The sequence below is a fragment of the Macaca nemestrina genome, chromosome 20 (assembly GCF_043159975.1).
Source record: "Macaca nemestrina isolate mMacNem1 chromosome 20, mMacNem.hap1, whole genome shotgun sequence".
Lineage (NCBI taxonomy): Eukaryota > Metazoa > Chordata > Mammalia > Primates > Cercopithecidae > Macaca > Macaca nemestrina.
Window position 1 is genome coordinate 11,129,698 of NC_092144.1, and position 18,688 is coordinate 11,148,385.

At 45.7% G+C, this 18,688-nt stretch overlaps 1 long non-coding RNA gene across 3 annotated transcripts in view; it reads left to right on the forward strand.

The window, feature by feature from the left end:
- The window catches only part of LOC105470898 (uncharacterized), a 51,123-nt gene that overhangs the window by 14,532 nt on the left and 17,903 nt on the right, over positions 1–18,688 (forward strand). The window lies entirely within an intron of this gene.

Below are 18,688 nucleotides of genomic sequence, written 5' to 3' on the forward strand. Positions count from 1 at the left end.
GTGTTATGTTTGTTTGTTTGTTTGTTTGAGACGGAGTTTCGTTCTTGCTGCCCAGGTTGGAGTGCAATGGCGTGATCTCGGCTCACTGCAACCTCCGCCTCTCAGGTTCAAGCAATTCTCCTGCCTCATCTTCCCAAGTAGCTGGGATTACAGGCGCCCGCCATCACACTTGGCTGATTTTTGTGCTTGTGTGTTTTTAGTAGAAACGGGGTTTCGCCATGTCAACCAGGCTGGTCTCAAACTCCTGACCTCAGGTGATCCGCCTGCCTCGGCCTCCCAAAGTGCTGGGATTACAGGTGTGAGCTACCGCGCCTGGCTTAGCCATAGCGTTTTACACAGTGGCTGCAATGTTTCACATTCTCCTCAGCACCACACGATAGGGGTTCCCATTTCTCCACATCCTCATCCATACTTGTTATATTCTTTTTTCTTTTCTTAAGAGATGTGGTCCCACTATATCCTCCTGCCTCAGCCTCCTGTAGTGTTAGGACTACAGGCATGAGCCACCGTGCCTGGCCACACCCTTAAAACAAAAACAAAAACCAAAACCTAATAGCCACTTTAATGAGTGTGAAGTGGGATTTCATTGTGGGTTTTATTTGCATTCCCTTGATGATCAGTGATAATGAGCATCTTTTCATGTGCCTACTGGTCATTGACCTATTGTCTTTGAACAAATTTGTTTTCATTTCCTTTGCTCATTTTGAATTGGGTCATTTGAGATATATATATATATATATATATATATATATATATATATATATATATATATTTTTTTTTTTTTTTTTTTTTTTTTTTTTTTTTTAGACAGAGTTTCACTCTTGTTGCTTGGCTAGAGTTCAGTGGTGTGATCTTGGCTCATTGCAACCTTTCCCTCCCAGGTTCAAGCAATTCTCCTGCCTCAGCCTCCCAGGTAGCTGGGATTACAGGTGGCCACCACCACACCCAGCTAATTTTTGTATTTTTAGTAGACACGGGGTTTCTCCATGATGGTCAGGCTGGTCTCGAACTCCTGACCTTAGGTGATCCTCCTGCCTCAGCCTCCCAAAGTGTTGGGATTACAGGTGTGAGCCACCATGCCCAGCCTGATTTTGTTTTGTTGTGGAACTGTAGGAGTTCATATATTCTGGGTACTAATCTCTTACGAGATATGTGATAGGAACATATGTTCTCTCATTCTGTAGGTTGTGTTTTTATTCTGTTGAGAGCATCCTTTGGTGCACAGAAGTTTTCAATTTTGATATAGTCCAGTTTATGTATTTCGGTTGCTGGTGCTTCAGGCAACCAAAGCACATATCTGAGAAATCCAGTATCATGAAATTTCCCCCAATATTTTTTTCTAAGTCTTTTTTTTTTTTTTTTTTTTTTTTTGAGACAGAGTCTCGCTCTGCCACCCAGGTTGGAGTGCAGTGGCGCGATCTCGGCTCACTGCAAGCTCCGCCTCCCAGGTTCATGCCATTCTTCTGTCTCAGCCTCCCAAGTAGCTGGGACTACAGGCACCCACCACCACACCTGGCTAAATTTTTTTGTATTTTTAGTAAAGACGGGGTTTCACTGTGTTAGCCAGGATGGTATTGATCTCCTGACCTTGTGATCCGCCCGCCTCAGCCTCCCAAAGTGTCAGGATTACAGGCATGAGCCACCATGCCTGACAATTGTTTTCTAAGTCTTTTATACTTTTAGCTTTTAAGTTTAGGTCTGGATTAAATTTAATATTTGTAAAAGATGTAAAGTGATGGTCCACCTTTATTCTTTTGCAGGTAGACACCCAGTTTTTCCAACACGAGTGTTTGAAAGATTGTCCTTTTTCTATCAAATTACCTTGGCACTGGTGTCAAAAATCATTTGATCATATATGTGAGCACTTATTTCTTATTTCTAGACTTTCTATTCTGTTCCATTAGCCTGTGTGTACTTATGCCAGTACCATATGCCTTTTTTTTTTTTTCTCATTGTAACCTTGAATTCCTAGGCACAAGCATTCTTCCTGCCTCAGACTTCCAAGTAGCTAGGACTACAGGCATGCACCATTGTGTCTAGCTAATTAGAAGAAAAAATTATGTGGAGATGGGGACTTGCTATATTGCCCAGGCTGGTCTTGAATTCCTTGCCTTGAGCAATCCTGTCACTCTGGCCTCCCAGAGTGTTGGGATTACGGGCGTGAATCACTGCACCTGGCCTCATGGTCTCTTGATTACTGTAGTTTTCTAGGAATTTTTGTAATCAGGAAGTATGAGTCCTCCAACTTTGTTCTTTTTCAAGGTTGTTTGGATATTACATGTCCCTAGACATTTCAAATGAATTTTAGAATGGGTCTTTGTATTTCTATATAAAAGGCTGTTTGGATTTTGAGAGGGACTGCCTTGACTCTGCAGATTGATTTGGTTAGTATTCTCATCTTGACAATAGTAAGTCTTGGAATTCATAAACATGTGATGTCTTTCCATTTATTTATGTCCTTTCAAATTTGTTTCAGCAACATTTTGTTGTTTTCAGTGTACAGGTTATTGGCCTCTGAAATTTATTTTAAGTATTTTACTGCTTTTGATACCTTTTAAATTTTTATTGTTAGCTCTTTTTCAGATTGTTCATTGTTAATTCATAGAAATGCAACTGATGTTTGTGTGTTGATTTTGAATTCTGTGACGTTGCTGAATTTATTTTTGTGTTCTAGTATTTTATTTTTGCCCTGTGGGGTCTTGAGGGTTTTCTCTATATAGGATCATATAATATGTAAATACAAATAATTTTATACTTCCTTTCCAAATTGGATGTCTTTGGCTTGTTTTTCTTAATTTATTTCCCTTGCAACTCCCAATACTATATTGAATAGAAGTGGTAAAAGTGGGAATTCTTGTCTTTTTCATGATATTAGGGGTAAAGCTTTCAGTTTTTCACCATTGACCAGGTTACCTGTAGGGTTTTCATATATGCCTTTATCCTCTTAGGGAAGTTTCCTTACATTCCTGGTTTATTGAGTGTATTTTATTTAAAATCAAGAAAGTATTCAATTTTGTCAAATTATCTTTTTGCACCAATTGAGATGATAAATGCTTTTTTTCTTGGTTTCATAAATGGTGCATTACTACATTGCTACATGTTGAAACATCTTTGCCTTGCAGGAACACAGCTTCCATTTACAATCCTTTTCATAATCCTGCTGAATTCAGTTTGCTGGTATGTTGTTAATGATTTATGCTTCAATATTCCTAACGGATATTGGTCTGTAGCTTCTTACAATGTCTTTGGCACTGCTTTCCTTTTTTTTCTTTCTTTTTTTTTTTTTTTTTTTTTTTTTTTTTGAGACAGTATTGCTCTGTCGCCCAAGCTGGAGTGCTATGGCGTGATCTTGGCTCACAGCAACCTCCAGCCTCCCAAGTTCAAGCAGCTCTCCTGCCGCAGCCTCCCGAGTAGCTGGGACTACAGGAGCGTGCCACTACACCCTGCTAATTTCTGTAGTTTTAGTACAGATGGGGTTTCACTGTGTTGGTCAGGCTGGTCTCGGACTCCCGACCCTGTGATCCACCTGCCTCAGCCTCCCAAAGTGCTGGGATTACAGGCATGAGCCACCACGCCTGGCCCATCTTTGGCACTTTCATATCAAAGTGAGGCTGGCCACATGAATGAAATGAATAGAAAATGTTCCCTCTTTTTCAATTTTATCTTTTCCAAACACTAAGTTTTTGGATTCTCTGTTGTTTTTCTGTTCTCTATTTCATTTATCTCTGCTCTAATCTTTATTACTTATCTCTGTACTACCCTTTAAAAAAAAGGAGATACGAAGTCTTGCTGTGTTGCCCAGGCTAATGTGCAGTGGCTATTCACAGATGCAGTCATGGCGCACTACAGCCTGGAACTCTTGGGCTCAAGTGATCTTCCTGCTTCAGCCTTCTGGGTAGCTGGGTCTATAGGCATATACCACTGTACCCAGCTTTTCCACTATCTTTAAAAAAAAAAAGCTTACTCTTCTTTTTCTAGTCCTGTAAGTTATACAGTTAGATTATTTATTGGAGATCTTTATTCATTTTCAGTGAAGGCATTCTCACTATAAAATTTTCTCTTGGCACTGCCATTGCTGCATCTCAAAATTTCGGTGTGTTTGTTTTCATTGGTCTCCAGGTATTTTCTATTTTCTCTTGTGATTTCTTATTTGACCCATTGGTTGTTGAAGAGTGAATTGTTTACTTTCTGCATATTTGTGAATTTGCCTTCGAATATTGACTTCTAGTTTTATTTTAGTGTGTTAGGAAAAAGATACCTTTTATGATTTCAGGTTTTTAAATCGTATGAAGATTTGTGTCTTAATTATGGTCTGTGCTGGAGCATGTTCTGTGTGCACTTCAGCAGAATGTGTATTCTGCTGTTATTATGTAGAGTAGTTGTTTCATTGTATTGTTCAAGTTCTTTATTTTCTTATGGATCTTATGTCTGGTTCTATTCGTTTTTGAAATTGGAGTAGGAAGTCTCAAACTCTTATTGTAGAACTGACATTTCCTTTTCTTTCTCTTTTTTTAGACAGAATCTTGCTCTGTCACCAGGCTGGAGTGTAGTGGCGTGATCTTGGCTCACTGCAACCTCTGCCTCCTGGGTTCAAGTGATTCTCATGCCTCAGCCTCCCGAGTAGCTGGGATTACAGGCATGCACCACCACACCCAGCTAATTTTTGTATTTTTAGTAGAGACAGGGTTTCACCATGTTGGCCAGGCTGGTCTGGAACTCCCGACCTCAGGTGATCCGCCTGCCTCGACCTCCCAAAGTGCTGGGATTACAGGCGTGAGCCACTGCACCTGGCCTTCCTTTTCAATTTTTAAAATGTTTGCTTCATATGTTTTGGGACTCTGTTACTTAGTGCAATTATATTTATAACTTATATATTCTGTATGATTTGAGCCTTTTATAAAGTGTTCTTCTTTGTGTCTTTTTAACAGTTTTTGACTTAGTCTATTTTGTATGACACTTGTATAGCCACCCCTGCTCTCTTTAGCTTACTGTTTGCATGGAATATCCTTTTCTTTCATTCTCTTTCAACTGACTTGGGTATTGAGATCTACAATGAATGTGCTGTAGACAGGATACAATTTGATCATATTTTAAAAATTCATTCTCCCTACCTCTGTCTTTTTGTTTGGCAAGTTTATTCCATTTCCATTTAATGTAATTACTGATAACGAAGGCATTATGTCTGCCATTGTACTATTTGTGTTCTGTATGACTGATAGCTTTGTTTCTCATAAAAATATGAGGAATTCCTTATGTTTTCAAAATCAATGTCTAGTTTCTTGGCTTTTGATTGGAAACTTTAATTTATTAACACTTAAAGTCTTAATGGAGGGAGCATATCCACACTCTGCAGAGGGGACAGGAGGGCAAGTTGAATGAGCCACCTTGCCGGGCTAATTTTTGTATTTTTAGTACAGACGGGGTTTCACCATATTGGCCAGGCTGGTCTCGGACTCCGGACCTCAGGTGATCCATCTGCATCGGCCTCCCAAAGTGCTGGGATTACAGGCGTGAGCCACCGCACTCAGCTTCTGGGGACCCGTTTCGACCGTCTGGCACCCATGGTTGGGAATATGTTTAACCTCCTGAATTGGGGTTTTCCTGCTGAACTGCGTCTGAAAAACTGCTTCTCTGAGCTAGCTCGTGGTTTTGCTTTTCCTCTCTATTGATTCCTTTATAGAACATTGCTGCCATATAAGTCCAGCTTTTCCATGAATTTAACAGTTTTATCCTATTGTCGATGTGTTTTTATTTTCTTGAAAATAAGCAGATTGGGCCGGACGCGGTGGCTGACGCCTGTAATCCCAGCACTTTGGGAGGTCGAGGCACGCAGATCACGAGGTCAGGAGATTGAGACCATCCTGGCTAACAAGGTGAAACCCCGTCTTTACTACAAATACAAAAGATTAGGCGGACGCCTATAGTCCCAGCTACTCGGGAGGCTGAGGCTGGAGAATGGCGTGAACCCGGGGGGCGGAGCTTGCAGTGAGCCACTGCACTCCAGCCTGGGTGACAGAGCAAGACTCTGTCTCAAAAAAAAAAAAAAAAAAAAAAAAAAAAAAAGCAGATTGAGATCAGGTGGGAGAAGGGCTTGGCCATGTCGCCAGCAGCCTCATGCCAAATTCCTGATCCCTGGAGGACATCAGACACCCCTCCTCCTGCTCTGAGGCCAGGAGGTGGCGCCACTGGACAGTGAGTCTGGGATTCCTAGCACACACTTATGATTGCCCGTCCAGCAGAAAGAATCAGGAAGGGCCACTGAGTACAATCAATCAGGAAATTCTGCTTAAGAGCAAATTTCTCCCTAGGAGGGGTCGGGTCACTGCACTGGGAGGAAGCCCGTCTGCCAAGGGCTGTGTCTGGAACCTTTTCATCCGGCTCCACTCAGGGCCATTGAGTACAATCAATCAGGAAATTCTGCTTAAGAGCAAATTTCTCCCCAGGAGGGGTCGGGTCACTGCACTGGGAGGAAGCCGCCTGCCAAGGGCTGTGTTCATCCGCCTGCACTCAGCAGAGAGATCGCCTCTTCTGTTATTCAGTCTCCAGGGGGCAGGACCTGCAGCCCTATCCAATCATGGCCACGGGGTAGGGTCCTGAGAACTGTGGGTCAGGCGCTGCCGGGAGGTGGGTGCGCGACGTCTTCGCCCCTCTAAACGCGGCTCCTACTCTGTAGCTAACAGACACCCACAGACGTGTCTGTAGCATCCTCTGTAACACTGGGACCCGTACTGGCAGCAGGAGCCGTAGGGAGGACCCTGGGACACCTGGAAGCCAGGAAATGGTGAGTGTGCGGGGCTGAGGGTCCCGAGACTAGGATGAGACTGGTTGGAACCGGCAGGAATAGGCTGTGGCGGGACCTGGGCCTCTTCGTGGGTGACTCCGGGATCTGGGACCCATGTCCCCCTGGCGCACCTCGGCCCTGGTTCCTCTCAGGCCGCAGGATGGGGCTGCGACGGCAGCCGGGACCCCGGGCCGTCCCGTCCGGTCCGGTCCCTGCACAATGGTCTGCGGCCCCGGCCCCAGCGCCCTCTCTGGTCAGCTCCGTGCCCGCTACCCCGCGTCTCCCCAGATTGTACGGGGGCCACGGGAGGGTCATGGGGGGAATCCTGCCTCGAGTATGGGTTCGTGTGAGAGGAGCGGTAGGCTGTGGGGTCCCCAGTTCCCCCTTTCTCACCTGGGGCTTTGAATTTTATCTGAGTTTCCCAAATATACGCAAAGCAGGGTCTCAAATCCGCGCCTGTGGTCCCTAGGCTGCCTTCTAAGGCTGGCAGCAAATTTGGGATTTCCTGATCCCTCTCCGCATTTCATAACACGGATTTCCTTTATTCAGTTCACAACAATATCCCTTCTTCGTCCTCCAGGCTATGTTTCAAACACAGGCAGTATTTTAATTGTCATGTTTTAGAGGGCAGATACAGCTCTTTTAAAAATATTTGCTTCGGGCACGGTGGATCACGCCTGTAATCCCAGCACTTTGGGTGGCCGAGGCGGGCGGACCGTAAGGTCAGGAGATTGAGACTATCCCGGCTAACACGGTGAAACCCCATCTCTACTAAAAATACAAAAATTTAGCCTGGCGTGGCGGCCTGTAGTCCCAGTTACTGGGGAGGCTGAGGCAGGAGAATGCAAGCTCCGCCTCCCGGGTTCACGCCAGTGAGCCGAGATCAAGCCACTGCACTCCAGCCTGGGCAACAGAGCGAGATTCCCGTCTCAAAAAAAAAAAAAAAAAAAAAAATTTGCTTTGTGTTTGTGAACATTTGAGAGAAAAACCTCCTGACACTCCACCGTGACAGACACCTTCCCAGAATGTCTTGGGTTGAGATTCCTCTTTGGAAACTTTACAGTGGTGTGACCTCAGCCCACCCTCTGCCTTTTCCTGATCCTGGATTTCAGGACTACCTGGGGCTGGCCCAAGATGCCCACAGCTGCCAAGTCTCTTGGGGAAGTCTAGTGGATATCATCCCCTAGGTCACTCCTCCCAAAGAGCCTGCGGTGTGGGGGTGAGGCCTCCCCAGGGAGCAGCTGGATGCCCTGGGGTGGGAGCAGTCTCCTATATCATTATTGCAGAAAACTAATCCCTTGGGACACGCCTTTTCTTCCCCTGCCATTCCTTGGGGACACATGGCTAGTCAGCCAATCAAATTCTGGTATGGAGATCAAACAAATTACTTCCGTCCTATAATCCTAGCACGTTGGGAGGCCGAGGTGGGCGGATCACCTGAGGTCAGGAGTTCGAGACAAGCCTGGCCAACATGGTGAAACCCCGACTCTACTAAAAATTCAAAAATTAGCTGGGCGTGGTGGTATATACCCTTGTAATCTCAGCTACTCGTGAGGCTGAGGCAGGAGAATTGCTAGAACCTGGGAGGTGGAGGTTGCAGTGAGCCGAGATTGCACCACTGCACTCCAGCCTGGGTGACAGGGTAAGAGTCCGTCTCAAAAAAAAAAAAAAAAAAGATTTCTGTCCTCTGGATTCTCTGTCTAGTGAAAGGAGAAAACCACCCTCATTGAGGTGTTGCAAGAACCTGAAAAGCACAGTTTAGTGTCTTCTGGGAGGGTGGCCACTGAGCACTTCAGGGAGCAGCGTGGAGGTGGGGGGATGTCCCAGGTGATAGGATGATGTGACCTGACACTTGAGTCAGACACTTGAGTGTTCCAGGTCAGCACTGCCCCTCCCTGGGTTTAGCACCTTGAAAAAATTGGTTTACTCATTTCAGCTTCAGTTTGTTTGTTTGTTTTGTTTTTTTGAGACGGAGTTTTGCTGTTGTTGCCCAGGCTGGAGTGCAATGGTGCGATCTCGGCTCACCGCAACCTCTGCCTCCTGGGTTCAAGCGATTCGCCTGCCTCAGTCGCCCAGGTAGCTGGGATGACAGGTGCCTGCCACCACACCTGGCTAATTTTGTATGTTTAGTAGAGATGGGTTTCACCATGTTGGTCAGGCTGGTCTCGAACTCCCGACCTCAGTGATCTGCCCTCCTTGGCCTCCCAAAGTGCTGGGATTACAGGCGTGCGCCACCGCGCCTGGCCATCAGCTTCAATTTTTTAATAACTGTAAAATGCACTGTATCATTAGAGATTGATGGAGAAGATAAAGTATTTCAAAACATGCCAGAAGAAGGTAGGTTTCAGGGAAAAAAAAGTCTTATATTCCCTTATAAAAATTCTTATTTTTCTTCCCAGAGCCTGTGTAGTAAGTTTCTCAGCTCCTTTTTCTATTGGGTGATTTCAGATGGAATTCTAGGCCTTAGCACGAAAATACTACCAGGGAAAAGAAATAGGGAAAAAACCTCTCTTCCATTTTGGTTACAGAAAAAATGAGTTGCCTTCAGAAGAAAGTGTGGTGAATTATACTGGTGAATTACAAAGATGGTCCATAACCTCAGTTCTTCTCCTTTGTGGGTTGAAGAATTTGTGACTGTGGATAAGTGTGTTTCCTGTTACGTGAACTTGGCAGATGAATGCTAAATCCTGTGGGACAGCATTTAGCAACACCTAAAGTACTCAATTATGATTTTTTGTGTACTAAATGATTATTATGGAAACAGTAATTCTGTGTCGAAAGAACACACTCAGAACTCCAAAGGGTTTTTCTGTTCTTTCAATAACAACCATCAACACAGAAGACTTTTGTGACCACAAGTGTGAGTTTTCTCCCTACCAAAAGGCAAGCAGTGTATCCTGCGGTGGACAGCAACTGGGTCTCTTCCAATTCAGTTTTTTTTTTTTTTTTTGAGATGGAGTCTCGCTCTGTCTCCCAGGCGGGAGTGCAGTGGCACGATCTCGGCTCACTGCAAGCTCTGCCTCCCGGGTTTACGCCATTCTCCTGCCTCAACCTCCCGAGCAGCTGGGACTACAGGCGCACGCCGCCACGCCCGGCTAATTTTTTGTATTTTTAGTAGAGACGGGGTTTCACCATGTTAGCCAGGATGGTCTCGAACTCCTGACCTCGTGGTCCGCCCACCTCGGCCTCCCAAAGTGCTGGGATTACAGACGTGAGCCACCACGCCTGGCCCCAATTCAGTTTTGACATTATCTATCCTCTGAGATAGTTTCAGAGCCCACAGACTGATGGCTCAGTCCCCACATCCCTCCCTCCCTGCCCGCCACTCCCTACCGTTCAGGTATCAGTGGTAAGTCTGGGCTAATTATAACCCACAGATTTCAAGTTGGAGTTCCTGTGCTGTCGTTGGGTTTAACTTGCTATTGTGGCTTGCAGAACTCATGGAAACACTTACTCATCTTCACAGTCATCTTTCATTTCATTTATTTATTTATTTATTTCTCGTAGAGTTGGGAGTCTCACTATGTTGCCCAGTGATCTTCCCATCTTGGTCTCCCAAAGTGCTGGGATTACAGGTGTGAGCCACCATACCTAACTCTCAGGTTTCTTTCTTTTTTCTTTTTTTGAGACAGAGTCTTGCACTCTGTGGCCCATGCTGGAGTGCAGTGGTGCAATCTCAGCTTGCTGCAACCTCCACTGCCCAGGTTCGAGCTATTCTCCTGCCTCGGCCTCCTGAGTAGCGGGGATTATAGGTGCACACCACCACGCCTGGCTAATTTTTGTATTTTTAGTAGAGACGGGGTTTCACCATGTTGGCCAGGCTGGTCACGAGCTCCTGACCTCAAGTGATCCACCCGCCTTGGCCCCCCAAAATGCTGGGATTACAGGTGTGAGCCACTGTGCCCAGCCAAGGATAGTTTAAAGAATACAAATAAACATCCAGGTGAAGAGACACATAGGGTGAGGTCTAGAAGGGTCTTGAGCACAGGAGCTTCTGTCTCTGGGGTTGGGATGTGCCACCCTCACAGCTGATGGATAAGTTCTTGTTTACCTTCCTATAAGCCTGCACGTGTTGAGCTGTCCAGGAGCTTTCCGAATCCTGTCCTCTGGGGCCTTATTTTGAGACCTCCTTGGATAGGCATGATTCATAACTATGTAGAAATTGGCTGGACAAAAAAGGTAGAATCTAATGCTGATAGACCGAATGGAGAAATCCACCAAGCCCTGTCTGTTCAGATTTTTTTGGCTTCTCTATGTAGCATTCCTTCCTCCAGGGTATGGGACAGGACCCCTTCTGAAATGAGTGTCTGATGACCACAATCAGAAAAGCTGGGAAGATTAGACTCCTTCCTTGGGCAGGTGAAGGACAGCAGGAGAAGGTCAGTGAGAGAGAGTCTGTCTTCTGAGTCCTGCCTCTGAAGCCTAAAGTGCCACAGCAGTATAACAGGGCTGTGAGAATTATAAGCCAGGAAAAGTGGATGAAAACCAATATATATGTATCATAATATAGTAATGAAATGACATTTGTTGCCAGAGGAGGATGCTTTTCCTGCTGAGCTATAAAATATGGCTTAGTTTCCCTCCCTCCTATAAACATTGAATTTGAGTGATTCTGCTGGATTCATCACATATGGGTATTTTCCTTTAAATATCCATGGAAAGCTTATAAAGAGAAGTAGGTAGCCTTGACCGGGGAGCAGAGACCTGGGGCCGGTGGCTCTGTTAAGGCCAATCTGGACCCTGCAAAGGGAGGTAATTGCAAGTCATGTCATTGAGTTGGTTCTTCTAGGGAGCCTCCCCTGGAGGTGTCCCAGCTTGACCCCTTTATATTGAGAGAAGCTACAGAGCCCTGGAAAGCTGGGGATCCACAGGCAGAGGGGTTGGGGTGATGCCCTGTCTGAAGTTGTATTTGTTATTGTTGTGGGGGTGTTGCTAGACATTCTTGAGTAAAATCTAGATTTAACTAAGAAGTGACTTCATTCTAAAGGAGTACTGCAAAAGGGGGATAGCTCCAAGCATCAGATCTGCAAGCGTCTGTAAGGTTAGGGAGAAGAGGGTTTGTGTTTCAAAGGGAGGAGCAAACAAGATTACAAAGAAGGTGGGACGGGAGGGCAGGATGGAAGATGAAAAATCAGATCCTACATCAGAGGCTTTTACCGTGAAATCAGTCTGGTTTTTTTGTTTGTTTTTTTAAGACGGAGTCTCACTCTGTTGCCCAGGCTGGAGTGCAGTGGCATCATCTCCACTCACTGCAACCTCCGCCTCCCGGCTTCAAGTGATTCTCATGCCTCAGCCTCCCGAGTAGCTGGGATTACAGGCACGTGTACCACATGCCTGGCTAATTTATATTTTTAGTAGAGACGGGGTTTCACCATTTTGGCCAGGCTGGTCTTGAACTCCTGACCTCAAGTGATCTGCTTGCATTGGCCTCCTAAAGTGCTGAGATTACAGGCATGAGCCACCGTGCCCGGCCCGTTCTGAGTTATTAATGAAGGCAGAACAGTTCAGCAGGTCATTTATGAGGCAAAGAATGAGAATTTGGAGAGTCTTTATTTGGCCTTTTTATAGGTTAAAAAGAGAGGAGGGGAGAGGGGACATATTCGAAGTAATAGGAAGGTTGCTTCTCTGCATTTGGCAGCTTAACACAAAGACTTAGGTGGTGGGGGGTTGAGGTGATTTCTTCAATTAGAACTATTCACCAGGACTGTAGAACTTAGATAAAATTCAACATTATTAGCAGTTTGGTTCGCATTCATTGAGTTGGTAGAATCAGAGCATACATTGCATAAATTGAGAAAGTCTGTCAGGGCTAACCTAGGGAAAGACTCCTTTCATCCTGCCTGATAGAGAAAGGGTTTATGAATATGATAGTTATTAGGGTCTCTGATAAAAAATATGTCTTCTTTGTTCCTAGTTCCTGGCATAGAGGTCTTAAAATTGTTGGATTTTCCTGAGTGATAGAAGCGTGTCTTGTTATTCCAAACAAGCTCCTTTCAGACCACACCTTAACTGATGCTGATGAGGTACTCAGAGTGGGGCCAGGAGATAACTTGAGGGTGGACACTGGTGACCAGAAAGAACACCACATGACGAGAACGTTGGGACTTTAAATGTCATCTTTGGACCTCAGGAAAAAGATAGAGTTTGGAGATTGAGTTATATAAAAATTTTTTGGCCGGGCACGGTGGCTCACACCTATAATCCCAGCACTTTGGGAGGCCGAGGCGGGCGGATCACCTGAGGTTGGAAGTTCGAGACCAGCTTGACCAACATGGAGAAACCCCGTCTCTACTAAAAATACAAACTTAGCTGGGTGTGGTAGCGCATGCCTGTAATCCCAGCTACTTGGGAGGCTGAGGCAGGAGAATCGCTTGAACCCGTGAGGTGGAGGTTGCAGTGAGCCGAGATTGCACCATTGCACTCTAGCCTGGGCAGCAAGAGCAAAACTCTCTCAAAAAAAATTTTTTTTCTGACAACATTGGGACAGCTTCCAGGCTGGTGAACACGCTGATATGTTGGGTGAGTGGTGACCCAGCAGGGGAAGCATTACCCATCTCTCCCCTTTTCTTGCTGTATACCTCTCCTCCACCTGGCTGTTCTTGTGGTTTTTTTGGGGTTTTCTTTGTTTTTTTTTTCCCCCTGAGACAGGGTCTTGCTCTGTCACCCAGGCTGGAGTGCAGTGGTGCAGTCATAGCTCACTGCAGCCCCAAACTCCTGGGCTCATGTAGCTGCAAATTTTATTTTATTTTATTTTTTCGTAGCAATAGGGGCTCTCTATGTTGCCCAGGCTGGTCTCGAACCCCTGGCCTCGAGTGATCCTCCTGCCTTCATCTCCCAACATGTTGGGATTACAGGTGTTTAAGTTACTATACTTGGCTGCCATCTTATATAGCAAATTGAAAACCTTAACTAAGTTGTTTTGCTGAGTTCTACAAGTAGTTCTAGAAAATTATGGATCCTGGCCGGGCACAGTGGCTCACTCCTGTAATCCCAGCACTTTGGGAGGCCAAGGCGGGTGGATCACTTGAGGTCGGGAGTTCGAGACCAGCCTGGCCAATATGGTGAAACCCCATCTCTACTGAAAGTACAAAAATTAGGCAGGCATGGTGGTGCATGCCTGTAACCCCAGCTACTGGGGAGGCTGAGGCAGGAGAATCACTTGAACCTAGGAGGTGGAGGTTGCAGTGAGCCGAGATCACACCACTGCACTCCAGCCTGGGCAACATAGTGAGACTACATCTCAAAAAAAAAAAAAAAAAATTACTGAGGATGAAGTTGTTGGATTTATACACAGTTGGCTACAAGGTTGGTTCCCGGGGCTTGCAGATGGCATTTGTAGTTGGAGCTGGGTTGTGGGACAAGCTCTTAACTTGGGGATCTCTACTTACACTGGGTGGTATCAGAGTTGAATTATTGGACACCCAGTTGTTGGAGAATTGGTTGGTGTTTAGTAAAAGGCACATATTTGTTGTCTGAAGTGGCCTTGGGGAAAAAGACAGCCCAGGTCAGAATTTTCAACTGATTCTGAGTGGGTGTTTGTGATTCTTTATAGGTTTACCAAGTATTTTTCCGGAAGCACTGTTTACCTCCTTTGAGTTTTCAGTTACTTACTATCACCATTAATATTGTGCGGAAAAGGGTTTGTGTGTATGTGGCGGGGGATGTGCCTCCGTCTGTCTCACATGCTGTCTGAGGCTGTGGATCACCCGATTTGCTCACGTGCTCCACTGCTTATAGGACTTGAGTTCTCTCGAGTTTGATTGTTTTTCATTTATTTCATTGCAGAGAGTCAGTGATGATCATATTTTTAAAAAATCTTGGCCGGGCGCGGTGGCTCAAGCCTGTAATCCCAGCACTTTGGGAGGCCGAGACGGGCGGATCACGAGGTCAGGAGATCGAGACCATCCTGGCTAACACAATGAAACCCCGTCTCTACTAAAAATACAAAAAAATTAGCCGGGCGAGGTGGCGGGCGCCTGTAGTCCCAGCTACTCGGGAGGCTGAGGCAGGAGAATGGCGTAAACCCGGGAGGCAGAGCTTGCAGTGAGCCGAGATAGCACCACTGCACTCCAGCCTGGGCGACAGAGCGAGACTCCGTCTCAAAAAAAAAAAAAAAAAAAAAAAAAATCTTATAATATCACTCTTGTTTTTGTCCCTAAGTGGTAATGCTTCATGCTTTTTTTCTTTTTTTTTTTTTGAGACGGAGTCTTGCTCTGTTGCCCAGGCTGGAGTGCGGTGGCGCAATGTCGGCTCACTGAAAGCTCTGCCTCCCAGGTTCAGGCCATTCTCCTGCCTCAGCCTCCTGAGTAGCTGGGACTACAGGTGCCCGCCACCATGCCCGGCTAATTTTTTGTATTTTTTAGTAGAGACGTGGTTTGACCGTGTTAGCCAGGATGGTCTCGATCTCCTGACCTCAGGTGATCTGCCTGTCTCGGCCTCCCAAAGTGCTGGGATTACAGGCGTGAGCCACTGCACCTGGCCCATACTTTTTTTTTTTTTTTTGTAGAAAAAGTCAGTGATGATCATGTTTATTTTTCCCATTGGTCTGACATCTTGGCATAATGAAATATCCCATAAAACGTACAACATAAACATCTACAGCCAAATCCACTAAATCCCCACCAGGGCAGGGCTACAATTTTTTTTTTTTTTTGAGACGGTCTCACTCTGTTGCCCAGACTGGAGTGCAGTGGCGCAATCTTGTCTCACCGCAATCTCTGCCTCCCATGCTCAAGTGATTCTCCTGCCTCAGCCTCCCGAGTAGCTGGGATTATAGGCATGTGCCACCATGCCCATCTAATTTTTGTATTTTTTTTTTTTTGTAGACACGGGGTTTCACCATGTTGGCCAGGCTGGTCTTGAACTCCTGATCCACCTGCCTCAGCCTCCCAAAGTGCTGGGATTACAGGTGTGAGCCACCATGTCTAGCCCAGGGCTACATTTTATAGCTAGTCTCCAGCAAGACACTGAAAGATCAAACTAGAACACATATAACACTTGAGAAAGACAAAAGTAAAACATTTTCAGAAGGCAAATGGTTTTATGACTTCACAGTAGGAAGAATTTTCTTATGTAAGAAAATTAAGTAGGTCTAAAGGAGGGGACTGTTATAACAGATAATTATAATTCTAGATCAAAATGCTAATAATGTGTGTGGAACAACAGTCTGGCCACTCATGCATGTGTGTTAATATCTTGTAAGTATTTATCTTCTTGGGATTTTATATCTTTTGACTGATTAGTATTAGTGTTGAGCATTTGTTCTATGTAGTGTTTCATCTTGGAAATAATTTTTAGTCATTTTTTCGTGTTTGATTCATTTGTATATTTATTGCTTTATTTTAGCATACTCTGCACACTAATCCTTTTTATTTTATGTTAATTTTTTTTTTGAGATGGAGTTTTGCTCTTGTTGCCCAGGCTGGAGTCCAATGGCGTGATCTCAGCTCATGGCAACTGCCGCCTCCTGGGTTCAAGCGATTCTCCTGCCTCAGCCTCCTGAGTAGCCGGGATTACAGGCGCCCGCCACCATGCCCAGCTAATTTTTGTACTTTTTAGTAGAGACAGGGTTTTAGCATGTTGGTTAGGCTGGTCTCAAACTCCTTGACCTCAGGTGATCCACCCGCCTTGGCCTCCCAAAGTGCTGGGATTACAGGCGTGAGTCACAGTGCCCAGCCAGGTTTATCTTTTTACTCCATTATACCGGGACTCTTATTAATTTTTTGAGATGGATCTCTCTCTGTCACCAGGCTGGAGTGCAGTGGTGTGATCTCAGCTCATGCAACCTCCGCCTCATGGGTTCAAGTGATTCTTCTGCCTCAGCCTCCTGAGTAGCTGGGAATACAGGCGCACACCACCATGCCCAGCTAATTTTTGTAGTTTTAGTAGAGACAGGGTTTCACCATGTTGGCCAGGAAGGTCTCGATCTCTTGACCTTGTGATCGGCCTACCTTGGCCTCCCAAAGTGCTGGGATTATAGGTGTGAGCTGCTGTGCTCTGCCAACTCTTCTTAATTTTAATTATGTTGAATTTGTCAGTTCTCTTCTTTGTACTTACTTTCTTACATAAGAAAATTCTTCCTTTGCCCCTGTGGCTTTGCAGGGTTTAGCCCCATAGCTGCTATCATGGGCTAGCATTGAGTGCCTGTGGCTTTTCCAGGTGCAGGGTCCCAACTGTTGGTAGATCTACCATTCTGGGGTCTGGAAGATGGTCCTCTTCTCAAAGTTCCACTAGGTACTACCCCAGCACAGACTCTGGGGTCTCCAACCCCACGCTTCTCCCCCATACTGCCCTGGTACAGGTTCTCCATGAGGACTCTGCCCCTGCAGCAGGCTTCTGCCTGGACATCCAGGCTTTTCCATACATCCTCTGAAATCTAGGTGGAGGCACCCAAGCCTCAACCTTTGCATTCTGCACACCTGCAGGCTTAACACCACATGGAAGCCGCCAAGGCTTATGGCTTGCACCCTCTGATACAGTGGCCCAAGCTGTATCTGGGGGCCTTTGAGCCAAGGCTGGATCTGGAGCAGCTGGGATTTAGGGTAGTGGTGTCATGAAGCCGTGCAGGGCAGTGCGGCCCTGGGTCTGGCTCACAAACCATTCCTCCCTGCTAGGCTTCTGGGCCTGTTATGGGAGGGGCTTCCAGGAAGGTCTCTGAAATACCTTAAAGGCTTTTTCCCCAGTGTCTTAGCTGTTAACACTTGGCTCCTTCTTGCTTATGCAAATTTATACAGCCTGCCTGATTCCTTCCCTGAAAATGTGGTTTCTTTTCTACCACATGGCCAGGCTGCAAATTTTCTAAACTTTTTACTCTGCTTCCCCTTTAAATAGAAGTTCCAGTTTTGTGGCATTTCTTTGAGCATAGGCTGTTAGAAGCAGCCAGGTCATATCTTGAATGCTTTGCTGCTTTGAAATTTCTTCCACTAGATACCCTAAGTTATCATTCTTAAGTTCAAAAGTTCCACAGATCCTGACTGGGCACAGTGGCTCACACCTGTAACCTAACACTTTGGGAGGCTGAGGTGGGCGGATCACCTGAGGTCAGAAGTTTGCGACTAGCCTGGCCAACATGGTTAAAACCCTGTCTCTACTAAAAGTTCAAAACTTAGCTAGGCGTGGTGGCACATGGCTGTAATCCCAGCTACCCAGGAGGCTGAGGCAGAAGTGCTGGAACCCAGGAGGCGGAGGCTGCAGTGAGCCGAGATTGTGCCACTGCACTCCAGCCTGGGTGACAGAGTCACCACTCAGTCGCAAAAAAAAAAAAAAAAGTTCCACAGATCCCCAGGGCAAAGGCACAGTGCAGCCAAGCTCTTTGCTAAGGAAAAACAAAAATGACCTCTGCTTCAATTCCCCATAAATACTAATAAGTATTGTCCTTTCCATCTGAGACTTCCTCAGCATGAACTTTATTGTCTATATCACTATTAGTATTTTGGTCACAACCATTCAGCAAGCCTCTAGAATGTCCCAAACTCCCTTATCTTCCTGTTGTCTTCTGAGCCCTCCACACTCTTCCAACCTCTGCCTGTTAAGAAGTTCCAAAGCCAGTTCCACATTTTCAGATATCTTGATAGCAATGCCCCACTTCTCAGTACCAATTTTCTTGTATTACTCCATTCTTGCAGTGTGATAAAGAAACACCTGAGACCGGATGATAATTTATAAAGAAAAGAGGTTGAATTGGCCTATGATTCTGCAGACTGTATAGGAAGCATGGTACAGGAAGGATGGCATCTGCTCAGCTTCTGGGGAGGCCTCAGGAAACTGACAATCATGGTGGAAGGCAAAGGGGGAGCAGCACTTCACATGGCCAGAGAAGGAACAAGAGAGAGCAGGGCAAGGTGCCACAGACTTTTAAATGACCCGTTCTCACAAGACCTTACTATCACAAGAACAGTCCCACAGAGA